The following is a 15,522-nucleotide window of genomic DNA, read 5'->3' as shown; positions in this document are numbered from 1 at the left end:
GCGGTGAGGTGGCGGGTGCCACGTGGCAGCTTCGGAGTGGCTGCGGGCGGCGGAGCGGACGTGTCCGCCCGGATTCGGACGTGTCTGGCCGGTGCGGGGGCGATTTCTAGGGTTTCGGGGGAGAAGGAGATCCAAAATTTCGGGGGGGGGGTCTATTTATAGGCATAGAGGGAGCTAGGAGAGTCCAAAAGAGGTGCGGTTTTCGGCCACGCGATCGTGATCGAATGCTTTAGATGATGGAGCAGAGTTAGGTGGGTTTTGGGCCAAATTGGAGGGGTATTGGGCTGCAACACACACGAGGCCTTTTCGGTCACTCGGTTAACCGTTGGAGTATCAAACGAAGTCCAAATGGTACGAAACTTGACAGGCGGTCTACCGGTAGTAAACCACGGCCGCTTGGCAAGTCTCGGTCCAATCCGGAAATGTTTAGTCCCCACACATGAAAGAAAGCTAGAAATGACCACCGGAGGAGAACGAAGCGCCGGAATGCAAAACGGACAACGGGGAAAATGCTCGAATGCATGAGACGAACACGTATGCAAATGAAATGCAGAAGATGACATGATATGCAATGCATGACAATGACAACAACACACGGAGACAAAGACCTGAACCCGAGAAAATAAAATAACTTAACACCAAAAACGGCAAGAGTTTGAGTACAAATTGGGAAAGTTACATCCGGGGTGTTACAACACTCCACCACTACGAAAGGATCTCATCCCGAGATCTAGGACTGAAAGAACGCCAGGTTCTCAAAACGGAGGTGATCCTCGCGTTCCCAGGTAGCTTCACGGTTGGAATGATGTGACCACATGACTTTGAGAAATTTGATTGACTTGTTGCGAGTCTTGCGTTCAGTCTCTTCAAGAATAGCAACTGGGTGCTCACGATAAGAGAGATCTTGTTGGAGCTCAATGTCCTCGAAGTTGATGGTGCGGTTAGGAGTCTTGAAGCACTTTCGAAGCTGAGAGGCATGGAACATGTCATGAACATTTGCAAAGTTTGAAGGAAGCTCGAGTTGATAGGCGAGGTCGCCTCTCTTGCTGACAATCTTGAAAGGTCCCACGTATCTAGGGGCAAGCTTCCCTTTGATACCGAAGCGATGAGTACTTTTCATAGGAGAGACGCGGAGGTAAACATGATCTCCGATCTCGAAAGCCAAATCACGGTGCTTACTATCATAGTAGCTCTTCTGGCGGGATTGGGCTGCTCTGAGGTTATCACGAATGACTTTGCACATTTCTTCTACCTCTGTGATTAAGTCATTACCCAAAAGCTGACGTTCATCGGTCTCAGACCAGTTGAGAGGGGTACGATACTTCCTGCCATACAGAATTTCAAATGGGGCCTTGCCCGAACTTGCTTGGAAAATGTTGTTGTAGGAGAATTCAGCATAAGGAAGACAATCCTCCCACTTCATGCAGAAGGAGATCACACAAGCCCTGAGCATATCTTCAAGAATCTGGTTGACATGCTCGACTTGACCGCTAGTTTGAGGATGGAAAGCTGTGCTAAAGCGGATGTTAGTGCCCATGGCCTTCTGAAAAGAATCCCAAAACTTTGAGGTAAAGATGCTGCCATGGTCTGAAGAGATCACTTGTGGAATACCGTGCAGAGAGACAATACGAGAGGTATAGAGTTCAGCCAATTGAGCTGCACTGATCGACTCTTTGATAGGCAGAAAATGAGCCACTTTGGTGAGTTTGTCGATGACAACGAATATAGCATCATTGCCACGCTTGGACTTTGGAAACCCAGTCACGAAGTCCATTTCAATGTGGTCAAACTTCCATTCTGGAATGGCAAGAGGTTGGAGGAGACCTGCTGCGTTTGGTGTTCTGCCTTCACTCTTCTGCAGACATCACATTCATTCACAAATTGAGCAATCTCGCGCTTCATTTGAGTCCACCAATAAGCTTGCTTAAGGTCCTGATACATCTTCGTGCTCCCAGGGTGGATGGAGAGGAGAGAATTGTGAGCCTCGTTCATGATCACTTTACGGAGGTCACCTTTGGGTACAACAATACGATCCTCGAAGAAGAGAGTGTCCTTGTCATCAAGGCGGTAGCACTTGTACTTGGGTTGACTCTTGGCAATCCCAATCTTCACCTTTTTCACCATAGCATCAAGAAGCTGGGCTTGGCGAATCTGGTCTTCCAAGGTAGGAGAGACTAGAAGGTTGGCGAGGAAACCTTGAGGAACAACTTGCAGATTAAGTTTGCGGAAAGCTTCACAAAGCTCGGGTTGATAAGGCTTCAGAATCAGACTGTTGCAGTAAGCTTTCCTGCTCAAAGTGTCAGCAATCACATTGGCCTTGCCTGGAGTATACTCAATACTCGGATTATACTCTTGAATCATTTCGACCCATCGAATTTGCCTGAGGTTGAAATTAGGCTGAGTGAAGATGTACCTGAGGCTCTTGTGATCAGTGAAAATGTCCACTTTTCTTCCCAAAATAAGATGTCTCCAAGTCAACAGAGCGTGCACAACTGCCGCCAACTCGAGATCATGAGTGGGGTAGTTCTTCTCATTAGGCTTCAACTGGCGAGATGTATAAGCAACAACTTTCTTCTCTTGCATCAATACTACGCCAAGACCTTGGAGAGAGGCATCACAAAAGACCTCGTACGGCTTGGATTCAGCAGGCGGAGTCAGAACTGGAGCAGTGATCAATTTCTCTTTCAAAGTGTTGAAAGCAATATCACACTCCGGAGACCAACGTACTTGATGTGCTTCTGAAGAAGATTTGAGAGAGGTTTCGCGATCTTAGAAAAGTTTTCAACGAATCTTCGACAATAGCTTGCGAGACCGAGGAAGCTACGGAGTTGCTTCACGTTCTGAGGAGGTTCCCAATTCACAATTGCAGACACCTTCTCAGGATTCACGGCAATGCCCTTGGCAGAGATGATATGACCAAGATAAAGAACCTCATCGAGCCAAAATTCACACTTGGAGAACTTGGCGTAGAACTTATGTTCCCTGAGCTTATCGAGAACCAAACGCAAGTGCTTGGCATGATCTTCCTTGTTCTTGGAGAAAACCAGAATGTCATCGAGATAGACCAAAATGAAGTCATTGGTGTAGGCGTTGAAGATGAAGTTCATCATGCGAGAGAACGTCGGAGGAGCGTTGACGAGGCCAAAAGACATGACAGTGTATTCATATGAACCAAAGCTTGTCCTGAAAGTCGTCTTGGGAATATCTTGCTCACGGATTCAAATCTGATGATAACCCATACAGAGATCAAGCTTGGAGAATACTTGGGCACCTTTGAGTTGTTCGAACAGCTCATTGGTGTTGGGAAGTGGGTATTTGTTCTTGATGGTCTTCTTGTTCACTGGACGGTAATCAACACAAAGTCGGTCCGTTCCATCCTTTTTCTTCACAAAAAGAACACCACAACCCCACGGAGAAGAACTAGGTCGGATGAGACCCATTTTCTCTTGAATATCGAGTTGCTTCTTTAGCTCCTTCAACTCTTCAGGTCCGAGCTTGTAAGGACGTTTGCACACAGGTTTCGTGCCAGACTCAAGATCAATAACGAATTCAGCTGGCCGGTGCGGAGGCATTCCTGGGAGCTCTTCTGGAAAGACGTCTTGATATTCGCAAATGACTGGAATTTGCGAGATAGCATCCAATTCACCCTTCTCATTGAGAGAAAATAGATGGATGGTATCATCACGAGCGGCAAAGATAATTACATCCTCAGATGAATGAGTCAATTGAATCTGCCTTGCAGCACAATCAAGTTGAGCCTTGTGCTTAGAAAGCCAATCCATTCTGAGAATAAGATCAATATCCGAGTCACCGACAACCGTTGGAGAAGATAGAAACTTGTAGTCTCCCAAAGTGATAGTAACATCCGGAGCAATGGAGTTAGCATGCATGCGCTTACCGGGAGAGACAACTGCTAAAGGACTAGGCAAAATTTGCAAAGGCAAACCATGCTTAGATGAAAACGGTCTCGAGATGAAACAATGCGATGCACCCATGTCAAAAAGAACTTTTGCAGGAATATCATTAACAGGAAGGTTACCCATGATGACATCTGACGAGTCCTCTGCCTGAGCTGCATTCATCAAATTGACCTTGGCGTGCTTGGGGTTATGCCTGACCACCACTGTACTTGCCGATCTGACAGGAGGAGGAGGAGGAAGACGCCTCTGGTTGAAACACTTGTTGGCATAGTGACCCTTCTGTTGGCACTTGTTGCACGTGACCTCTGAAAGCGGACGGTGGTACGGAGCACTCGATCTTGGAGGTTGAGACGAAGTCTTGTTCTGAAAGCCAGGGTTGGGTGGGTGGGAAGAACCACAGCCACCTTTGCTCTTCTGCTGATATGGCTGACGGAACGGAGGAGGAGGAAGCCAATACTTCTGCTGCTTGGCCACTTGAGTATAGGAAGAAGAAGTAACATCTCTGGCTCGCTTCTTGGAAGCATCACACCTCAACTGAGCAGCCTCTTGCTTCAATGCCATGTTGTAGAACTCATCGTATCTCAAGGGTTCAAAGAGAACAAGAGCTAGCTGAATTTCTTCTCTGAGACCACCCCTGAACTGATATATCATGCTCTTCTCATCAGGGACGTCCTGCTTGGCAAAGCGGGCGAGCTTCTGGAACAACTTGTTGTAGTCATAGACAGATAAAGAGCCTTGCTTCAGATTGCGGAATTCCTCACGCTTGCTTTCAACCACACTTTGAGGAATATGATGAGCTCGGAAATCTCGACGGAAATCATCCCAAGTGATAACACGTCCACCTCTGGAGTCCTTGTACTGCTGGAACCATTATGTAGCTTGATCTTTGAGTTGGAAGGAAGCGAACTTAACAAAGTCCTCAGGCCTGACGTTACTGCACTCGAAATGCTTGCACAGATCCACAAGCCAATCGTCAGCATCGGTTGCGTCAACACAATTGCTGAAAGTCTTTGGCCCGTTAGCAAGGAACTGGTTGAGTGAAGCAAAGTGATTCTGATTGCTGCCTTGATCCCTTGGTTGCCTTGATTGCGCTCTTGAAGAATTTGCATGATCAACTGTCTGTTTGCATTGGTTGCGGCCATCACAGCTTGCCATGCCTCCGGAGGAGGTGGAGGTGGTGGCGGATTAGGATTCGGAGTCGTGCGCGTTGGAGGGGCCATCCTGAAGAGGTTGACCACCATTAGCACAATGATAGACAAATATTGAAGCTGAATCCAACGGAATGAAAATTGCAACATATAGTCTTCACATCCGAACAAAATGAATGAATGCATTCCTCTTGAAATGGTCACATATCCATAAATTGAGAAGCCACGTAGAATTAAGGTAGAGAAATAAATCAACAAGGTACGGATCAAGAACGAATAATCGGTAAGAAATCCCAATCTCAAACCAATATCCGTGGAAGAAGAACTAGAGCTACAAGAATTCCCACCTATGAAACTCCCGAACCTTTCCGGTTATGCAATTAGGTGTTGGGGATACAGGGGAAGCATAATATCTAACCCAAACTAGCAAATCCTACATCCAGCTGTATCCATCCTTCAACACATAACCAAGAAACCTTCGGAAACCATCTACCTCAACCTTCGAAAAGTATCCGTTATACAAGTTATGGTGATACTCCCGAACTCCCGCCCAGTACTGGGTGGCGTCGAGGTTATCTCACCAACGAACTGCATAAAAGAGATTTTCGATGTCGGCGTACTAAACTCAGGTATACCAGAACTGCAACGATAAAATTATGATGACAACACCTCAGAGCTCAACTCCCCGGGACACTTCCACTAAACCCCTGACAGGAGGCACCAAGACAATGTTCTCATCATAAAACCATCGGAACGATTCCAAGATACCCGCGTGATCCTAAATTTTTTTTAGTGAAATTTGAGAAGAGAAGAGTCAAAACTCTACGTCCGGATGCCTTACCAGAGCGATGAGGAGACTGGGAAGTAAAAAGAATTCCTAAACTCTCCGATATATAATTCCTAAATGACTCAAAACATTTTTCTAGACACAACTCGGCCGCTAAAAACGATCACGCAATGGGGCTCCTAAGGTCGGGGAAGGCTCTGATTACCAACTTGTCACACCCTCGATGCGACTATATCTCCCACGTGTCGAGGCACGACTTAGAGGCATAATCGCATTGAAGGCATATGTCGCAAGTTAGGCAATCTTCACAATATCCCATGTAATATGAATGATAAAGGGGAGATAACATAGTTGGCTTACACTCGCCACGTCAATCAAGTACATAAATAACATTACATCATCCAAACACTCATGGCCCGACTACGACGCCAAAATAAAAGAGAACCCAACTTGCGACAACGGTCCCGTTCACCCCCAACTGGGCACCACTACTGATCATCGGGAAAGGAAACATAGTAACGTTGAGAGTCTTCGTCGAACTCCCACTTGAGCTCAAACGCGTCTCCTGGAGTGGAATCATCAGGCCCTGCATCTGGTGTAATAGTAATCTGTGAGCCACAGGGACTCAGCAATCTCGCACCCTCGCGATCAAGACTATTTAAGCTTATAGGTATGGCAAGGTAAATATAAGTGGAGCTGCAGCGAGCGACTAGCAAGTATGGTGGCTAACTTATTCGCAAGAGAGAGCGAGAAGAGGAGGCAAAGCGCGAGCGAGAAACTAGAGAGCAACCTGCGCAAACATTACTCCAACACCGTGTCCACTTCCCGGACTCCGCCGAGAAGAGGCCATCACGGTAACACACTCAGTTGATTCATTTTAATTAAGTTAAGGTTCAAGTTATGTACAATCGGACATTAACAAATTCCCACCTGCCCATAACCACGGGCACGGCTTTCGAAAGTTCAAATCCCTGCAGGGGAGTCCCAACTTAGCCCATGACAAGCTCTCACGGTCAACGAAGGAATAGACCTCCTCCCAAGACGTTCCGATCAGACTCGGTATCTCGATAATTCAAGACACTTCGACAGGTTAAAACAAGACCAGCAACACCGCCCGAATGTGCCGACAAATCCCGATAGGAGCTGCACATATCTCTTTCTCAGGGCACACTCATATTGTCTTAGGTACGGGTAGTCCAGCCCAGAGTTGCCCCTGGTGGCCACCGGTAGCTGACAGGTGGACCAACACTCAGAGGAGCACTGGCCCGGGGGGGTTAAAATAATGATGACCCTTGAGTCTGCAGAACCCAAGGGAAAAAGAGGCTAGGTGGCAAATGGTAAAACCAAGGTTGGACATTGCTGGAAAAGCTTTAAACAAGGCGAACTATCAAGGGGTTCCCATTATAACCCAACCGCGTAAGGAACGCAAGATCCGGGAACATAACACCGATATGACGGAAACTAGGGCGGCAAGAGTGGAACAAAACACTAGACGAGAGGCCGAGCCTTCCACCCTTTACTAAGTATATAGATGCATTAAGATAACAAGATAATATAATGATATCCCAACAAGTAAATAAATGTTCCAACAAGGAACGGCCTCCAATCTTCACCTGCAACTAGCAACGCCATAAAAGGGGCTGAGCAAAGCGGTAACATAGCCAATCAACGGTTTGCTAGGACATGGTGGGTTAGAGGTTTGACATGGCAATTTGCGAGGCTTGCAAGCAAGTGGTAGGCATCGTAGCATTGACATAGCAAAAGAGCGAGCAGACTAGCATAGCAAAGATAGTAGTGATTTCGAGGGTATGATCATTTTGCCTGCACAGTTGTCAGAGTTGACTGGATCCTCGAAAGCAAACTCAACGGGCTCCTCATTAGAGAACTCATCTCCCGGCTCTACCCAAACAAGACAAACAAGCAACAAGGATACAATCAACCACGTGCAAACTCAAACAACGCAATGCAAAGATGGTATGCTATGCGGGATGCGATGCGGGATGTGAAATGCAAGATATGACAGGAAATGCATGAACCCGGCCTCAACTTGGAAAACCAAGTGTGCCACTGGAAAGATGAGATGAAATCACTTGAAAACGATATAAAGAACGCCGGAATCGGAGTTACGGTTTGGAAATGGCAAGCGATTCGAAAAGACACCGGTCTGCGATTTACAACAAGTAGCCAACTAAATGCAATGAGATGAACATGCTACAGCAACCAAACATGACAACAAAATACATGGCATGGATTCATTCAAGATGCTTAACAAAAGTCTAGCACTGAGCTACGGCCAATTCATCCATTAACAGGTTCAAACAAGCATGGCAAAAATGCATACGGCAAACATATCTCAGACTTAGTGAAATTAACACTTGTCTGGAATTTCAGATCAGGTAGCACTCTTCGGAGCAACAAAACTACATGCTACAGGACCTGAACATGGCAAAGTAAGGCATGGCATGGAGCTACTCAAAGAGCTTAACAAAAGTCCCTTAGTGACCTTGAGCCAAAAGGGATCAAAAAATACAATTGCAAGCATGTGAACATAGCAAAAACATAATCAGTTTTCAGGCTTAGTGAAAAACTGGAACATGCTGAAATATAACTCAAGTAGGCATGTTTACGAGCTCGATGCACTCAGTACGGTGTAAGTCATGGAAAGACAAGCATAGATCCATCAAGAAGGCACAAAATTCAAGCTAGACATGGCAAGAACAATAGCATAGCATGCACGGATCAACTACAACATCACCGGCAAAATTGCAAACAAGTTGACAATCTTCCCAGATTCACAAAGTAGCAAAAGTAGAGCTCGATTGACTCAAGCTAGAGTGCTCCATAATTGCAAACAAAGACATGGAAGGATAGAGCACTACAATATTAACAAAACATCCTTACTGATCATCCTCAAAAGAGGCACGGATCACTAGGAAACAACATGAACATATGGCATCATGAGATAAACAGCTCAAGAACTTAGTGGAAATGCTAAGTCCCTGAAAACAGAATTAGCAAGTGCACCACTTTGTAAGTTTGCACTAGAAACCACACACATCACAAAAAAACATGGGTTGCACCTCTGGAAAGATGACAAAACCCCTAACAAAACATATGTAGAGCATCAGGGCATATCATGCACACATTAATCATGGCAAAAATGACAAAAAGCTAAATGGATTAGCAGATCTGACAATTATCTCAAGTAGCCCTCTTCTAACAACATTTCTGGCATCAAGATGAACTCAAATGGAAATGATGCAATGGAATGAAATGATGTACTATCTGAGGCGAACATTTTCATACGCTATATGCCCAAATCGGAGCTACGGATGCAAAGTTACGGAGCTACGAACATGAGCACTTGGACTACAAAATCTCCGGGACAAGAAAATTCAACCTCCGAGGTCTAGGGTTACTGTTCACGCACGTGAACCGAGAACTCCGGCGAGGCGGCGGCGGCTCCGGCGAGCTCGAACAAGCGGCGGGGAGGCGTGGGAGAGGTGGATCCGGCCGGATCTGGCGGCAGACGGCGACGAGCGGCGCAGACGCCGAGGCGGCGCGGCGCGGTGGCGGCTGCTGGTGGCGCCGGTGCGGAGGCGGTGGCGCGCTGGCGTCGAGGCGGCGGGGCGGTGCAGGCGGCGGCGCGGCGTTGGAGGCGAGGGAGGTGGCGGCGCGGCACGGAAGGAGGCGGCACGGGCGGCTCGGGCTCCCCGGGCCGCGGCGGCGGCGAGGTGGCGGGTGCCACGTGGCGGCTTCGGAGTGGCTACGGGCGGCGGAGCGGACGCGTCCGGCCGGATTCGGACGTGTTCGGCCGGTGCGGGGGCGATTTCTAGGGTTTCGGGGGAGAAGGAGATCCGAAATTTCGGGGGGGTCTATTTATAGGCATAGAGGGAGCTAGGAGAGTCCAAAAGAGGTGCGGTTTTCGGCCACGCGGTCGTGATTGAACGCTCTAGATGATGGAGCGGAGTTAGGTGGGTTTTGGGCCAAATTGGAGGGGTGTTGGGCTGCAACACACACGAGGCCTTTTCGGTCCCTCGGTTAACCGTTGGAGTATCAAACGAAGTCCAAATGGTACAAAACTTGACAGGCGGTCTACCGGTAGTAAACCAAGGCTGCTTGGCAAGTCTCGGTCCAATCCAGAAATGTTTAATCCCCACACATGAAAGAAAGCTAGAAATGACCACCGGCAAGAGTTTGAGTACAAATTGGGAAAGTTACATCTGGGGTGTTACAACTCCGGTCCCGATCCGGCTGGAGACGGCGGCGACTGGCTGGGCCGGCCTGCTCGGCTGGGCCCTTGGCGCAGTCGGGCGCGGGGTTTTTTAAAACAGTTTCGCTGCGCCTAAAAAAATCTAGAAAAGAATAAATAAAAATTTAAAAATGCCAAAACAAATTTTCTTCGTCTAAATAAAATATTTAGAACAGGATGAACATTTTTTTGGCTCTAAATGCGATTTTTTGAAAACGTGCAATTTTTCCTAAATTCAAATAAAATAGCAAATACAACCAAAATAAAATCTTATTTGATTTTTTTATTAAATCCTCAATATTTCTTTATTCTGGGAAAGTCATTTTATTCCCTCTCTCATATTTTGATAATAGAAATAATTGAAGATAAAATAAATAAAATCAAATGATTCCTATTTCAAAATTTGAGAAAACTCAAATATGAAAATAACGAAATCCCCAACTCTCTCCGAGGGTCCTTGAGTTGCGTAGAATTTCTAGGATCAACCAGAAAAGCAATAAAATATGATATGCAATGATGATCTAATGTATAACATTCCAAATTGAAAATTTGGGATGTTACAGCCAGTGACCGTATAATCATGACATGTATTTTTTAACACGATACATACGCAAGGGCTCATATATACGCGCAAGCACTCACCGCTATAAGCACACACACGCACACCCTACCCCTATGAGCACCTTCGAGAGAGTGAGCCAGCATATGATCCTGAGATTTTACGAAGTCACCATAGGTGCCTCGTAGTCGAGTGGAACGTATCCTCCCACTGAACGCACATCGCCGGAAAATACTGAAATTAAGCCAGGATAAATGCGAGCACCGGGACTTTAACCCTGGTGGGCTCGAGAACCCGCTGTCCTCCTAACCATCCAACCACATGTTGGTTAGCACGACATAATGTATGTGGTGACCGTGATGAGCTTATTCTGAAGTCCAGTGACCATATTGTGCTTTTGCTTCAAATACAATGACCGTAAGTGTTGTCAACAAAATACAGAGCATGCATCAAATGCAAAGTCCGTCAGTGTCATCAAGAAAATACGGAGACGTATTGTGAGCTAGATATCGTATGATCACCACGAGAATGTATGCGGTGACCGTAATGAGCATATTCTGAACTCTAGTGACCGTATAGTGCTTTATCTTGAAATACAGTGACCGTCATGCGTGAATGTGTCGTGGGCATGCATACTTTTAGAGGTCCGAGAGATAGTTTGTGTGCGTACGTGAAAGTGGTGTAGAAAGAGGGGATGTCCGGTGGAGACAAGGAGAGATGTGCCCTTCGTTTCTCTTTCCCATGACTAATATTTTAGGAGAATATGTAAACATTTACAATGCAGAAAAAATATTTTTGGATGCACCATGCAATTAACTTTCATGTATAACATTCTACTATTGTATATGCTTATTTTCTTAGTGGCCGATTGCGTGTGTGATGTGGTGGGAACATCATTTCTAGTTGTGGTGGGTCAACATGAGGACTCATGGGTCGGTTCCATCCTACGCCACATAGGTTGGATCGAGTCGCGTTATACAAAGACCCATGTGGAGGACTCGGCGTACAACACGAACCTAGCTACCAGAGTCGCAGAGGACTCTATCCCCACTGGTGATAAGCCGACTATATAAGATTTTTAACCCTAGCCCCCCCCCCCAGTATGTTATAGAAGCTTGGGGGCTAGTTCGTTGATATTATACACACACGCACAATGCCTGGTATTCACGTGTACTTTGTACATACCCCTATCACTAGTATACAGTACCAGGAGTAGGCTTTTTCCTCAACTGCAAGGGTCCGAACTAGGGTAAAACTTTGCCTCGTATTACCATCCGGGCTAATAGTCAGGGATATCCTACCAAATGATATGATGGAATCATATCCGCCAACTACTAAGAGAGAGGTGTGTCTGGGGGGGCAATGTGTGCGAGAGAGGCCTAAAGATAATGTGCGTGCGGGAGACACGTAGGCACATATATATATATATATATATATATATATATATATATATATATATATATATATATATATATATATATATATATATATATATATATATATATATGCGTATAGAGGGCTAGTAGAGACCGTGCGTGTGTTTATATGCATGTGAGAGAAATAATGTTTTCCAACCAAGATTAGTGAAAAGAGTGGTACATAGTAGTCAGAAAGAGAGAGAGATACAGAGAGAGCATGTGCGTGAGACTCCCCGACACCCCGAGAGAGATTGTGAGCATGTGTGAAAGAGAAATGCCGATGCATATAAAGTGTGTGCACGTATGCGGTAGATAGAGAGATATATAGCGCGTTTGTGAGAACGGGCCGAGGCATAGTGCATCTACGTGTAAAAGGTAGTTCTACGCATTAAATTAAAATATAAATGGCATTATTATTTTTGGATGAGATCATGAATTTTGCAAATTGCGTATGGACGAAAATCGGTCTATCAGACACCCATACTTTATTGATTCTAGCATGTGCATGTGTTTATTTCATATTATCGATCCATAGAGTGAGAGCGGTTTGAAATACAGGTAATGGATGCTTTTGCAATTCATATATAAACGTTAATTAGTGCACTCCATGTTGTTAGTGTGAAGCACTTTATACATTTGTCACTTGCATGGATACATTCCAAATTGCTAGCTACGAAATCGAATACATGTCGAATTCAACATAAAGAGGGTTTCGAAGATTTGAATTCATTGGAAGTGCATTCATCTATTTGAACCCGAGATAATGGCATTTGTAAATCAGATGTAAAAGGGGGCAAAAATCTTTGTTGTACATTTGAACATGCTATATATATTCAAACGCATGTCTAACCTTTTTTTGCAACCAAGGAGATTATATCTGGAACCATGCATGAACTGAGGTAAGTTGCATATTTTTTAATATATACTCGTGTACAATGTATATTCAAATGTACCACCTCGATTCCAAAATAATTGTAGCTTTAGGATTTTCAAGAGTAAAGATTTGTGAAGTTTGACAAATCCTGAATGTTCAGTTCAAGAGAACCGAAAACATTAATGCTTTTGCTCCCAAATATTGAACGAAGCGCCAAATAGGCCTCTGGTCACTCGAAACCGCGCGAGACTAATGTTTGGTGGTAGGAAATTACTGTCCTGACTCTGGCCCATGTAGCCTATCGGCCCGATGTCCAAAGGTCTAAACCGGGTAGGTTTGTAACTTCACCAACACGCCAGTCTCAACTGCCTCCGAGAGGCATTCATACGCCGTGGGCGCCTAAACACCCATGCGCTCGGCCGAAATCTATCCCGCCCACATTTAGGACACCTGAGATTACTGTCCTACCCCCAACCCACAATATGTCCGAAATTTTAGATGGGGGAAAAGTTTGTAACTTTCCCCAAATATCAAACAAGCGCGTCCCAAACTGAAACGTTGTTCCCCCTTAAGTTCCCCACCTCCCTCCGTTTCCCCATTCATACTCCATGGGCGCCAAAACGCCCTCTCCAACAGCCGGGAAACCCCAGCCTCCTCCGTCCTCCACCCCATAGCACCCAATCCATCGCCACCCTCTTCCATCACGCCGGAGTCGGTACCCCGACATCGTCATCCAACGCAACCGCAACCGCAATGCCCTCAAGGACTTAGCAAGTGAAGCCGAGGTATAGCTGCCTCCACGATGCCGACGCCGACGTGTGTCGTACCAGAAGTACTTCGACGACGCCGTCCTGCACCTCACTGCTGCCGCTCCACTGTCGCAACCGTCCACTGCACCGGAGCTGTTCCCACTACGCCGTCGTTCACCGCCTCGGATCTGCTTCCCCGCCGCCGACAGACGGCCAACGCACCACACTCAACAACTTGGCCATGGGTTCGTCCAAGGCTGCACTGTCCTCCACAACTTCTCATTTCAAGAGAACCACAAGAAGATCGATGGAAAAACAAAAGGAGGACACAACACTGCCAGCAGAAGGAGGTACTCCTCTTTCCTTATTCGTGCAAACCTTACGTCTCTGCTCACACCGTATTCATCCCAAGAAATAAACTAGTTGAGCGCTTCTTGCTGCATCTTTTTCGTGATACTAAATGCACAAGGTTTCCTCCCTTTACTATTTCACCTTTGCTAGAGGTCAGTAGCCCGCCTGGATTTCAACTCAGGGTCAGTCGAACCGCAATTAAAAGAAGCAGCACCCGCTTAGGCGCGCGGAGCACCTAGTTCGCCTGTTTGCCGAGGAAGCAGCGCATCTGTGTCTATCATAGGGGTGTGGGGCGCAGGAGTTTCTTGCGCCCGATCTGGAGGTCGGCGGGGCTTGAATGGATGGCCGGGGGCGGTGCCAAGCATGGCAGTGCGGTGAGGTTGAGGGGAGAGCGCATGCAGGGGACTGGGCCGGTGGTCGCTGCCATTTCGAGGAAGATCGTCAACATTGACTGGCTGGAGGTAGATGAAGGCGATCTGCCTGTTCTTTGTACATCGGACGGTGCAGAAAAAATGGACTGACCTATTTGTTTTCAGTTGAATGTTATTTTCATGGAATCCTGTAGTAATTTAGTGTGCCATGCATGTTGTAGAGCTATCATATGTCTCCCGCCATTTATTTCTCACCGACCTGCTATCTGCTACCTTTACACTGTACTAATTGTGCACACACTTCACCCATACTCACACTATTGTTTTTTATGCATGGGTATTTCAGACTCTGACGCAGTGTTGATGAATGTTGAAAAGAAAAGACAGAAGTCGCTCCAGTGTAATTCGAAGATAAGCACTAAGCTTTTCAGTGCTCTAAAGGATGCAGTGTCAGCAGTTGGAGAAAGTAAACGTAGCTCTGCTGTTGATGATCTCAATTGCCACACACAACCATCCCAGGTGCTTGCTTTAACTTCACGCTGTCAAATGTGGTTGCATGTTGCATATGGTGTCTAGCTTGTATTGCTTCCAATTTGGTTAAATTGCATCCACTTACTTTACACATTATACCTTTGATAATGACATGCCTTCCGATTTTTGATACATACTACATATGTCTATTAACCATGTCCGTACATCAAAGATCAAACTAATGCTCTTTTGTATCCCTCGTCAATCACTTATGATGAGACAGTCACCCGAGTTGGTTATTGTGAGACGCCATACTCGTTTAAAGAGTGCAGTGTCATCCTCCCCACATGATTCTCAAGAAACAGCAAGGCTAAATGAAGATAGTCAACGTAGATCTCTAGTTGATGACCGCAATTCCCCCACACCACCATCACAGGTGCTTGCTCTAACTTCGCAATGTGATATGTGGTTGCATGTTGCATATGGTGTCTAGCTTGTAATGCTTTTAGTTAGCGTAAATTGCATCTGCTTAGTTTACACATTATACCTGTGAATATGACATGCCTTCCTATTTTTGGTACACACTACATCTATGTGGTAACCTTGTTCTTACATGAAACTA

This window comes from Triticum dicoccoides, chromosome 7A (genome assembly GCF_002162155.2).
Source record: "Triticum dicoccoides isolate Atlit2015 ecotype Zavitan chromosome 7A, WEW_v2.0, whole genome shotgun sequence".
In the NCBI taxonomy this organism is placed as follows: domain Eukaryota; kingdom Viridiplantae; phylum Streptophyta; class Magnoliopsida; order Poales; family Poaceae; genus Triticum; species Triticum dicoccoides.
The sequence above is the reverse complement of the archived record's forward strand: the minus strand, read 5'-3'. Positions refer to the sequence as shown.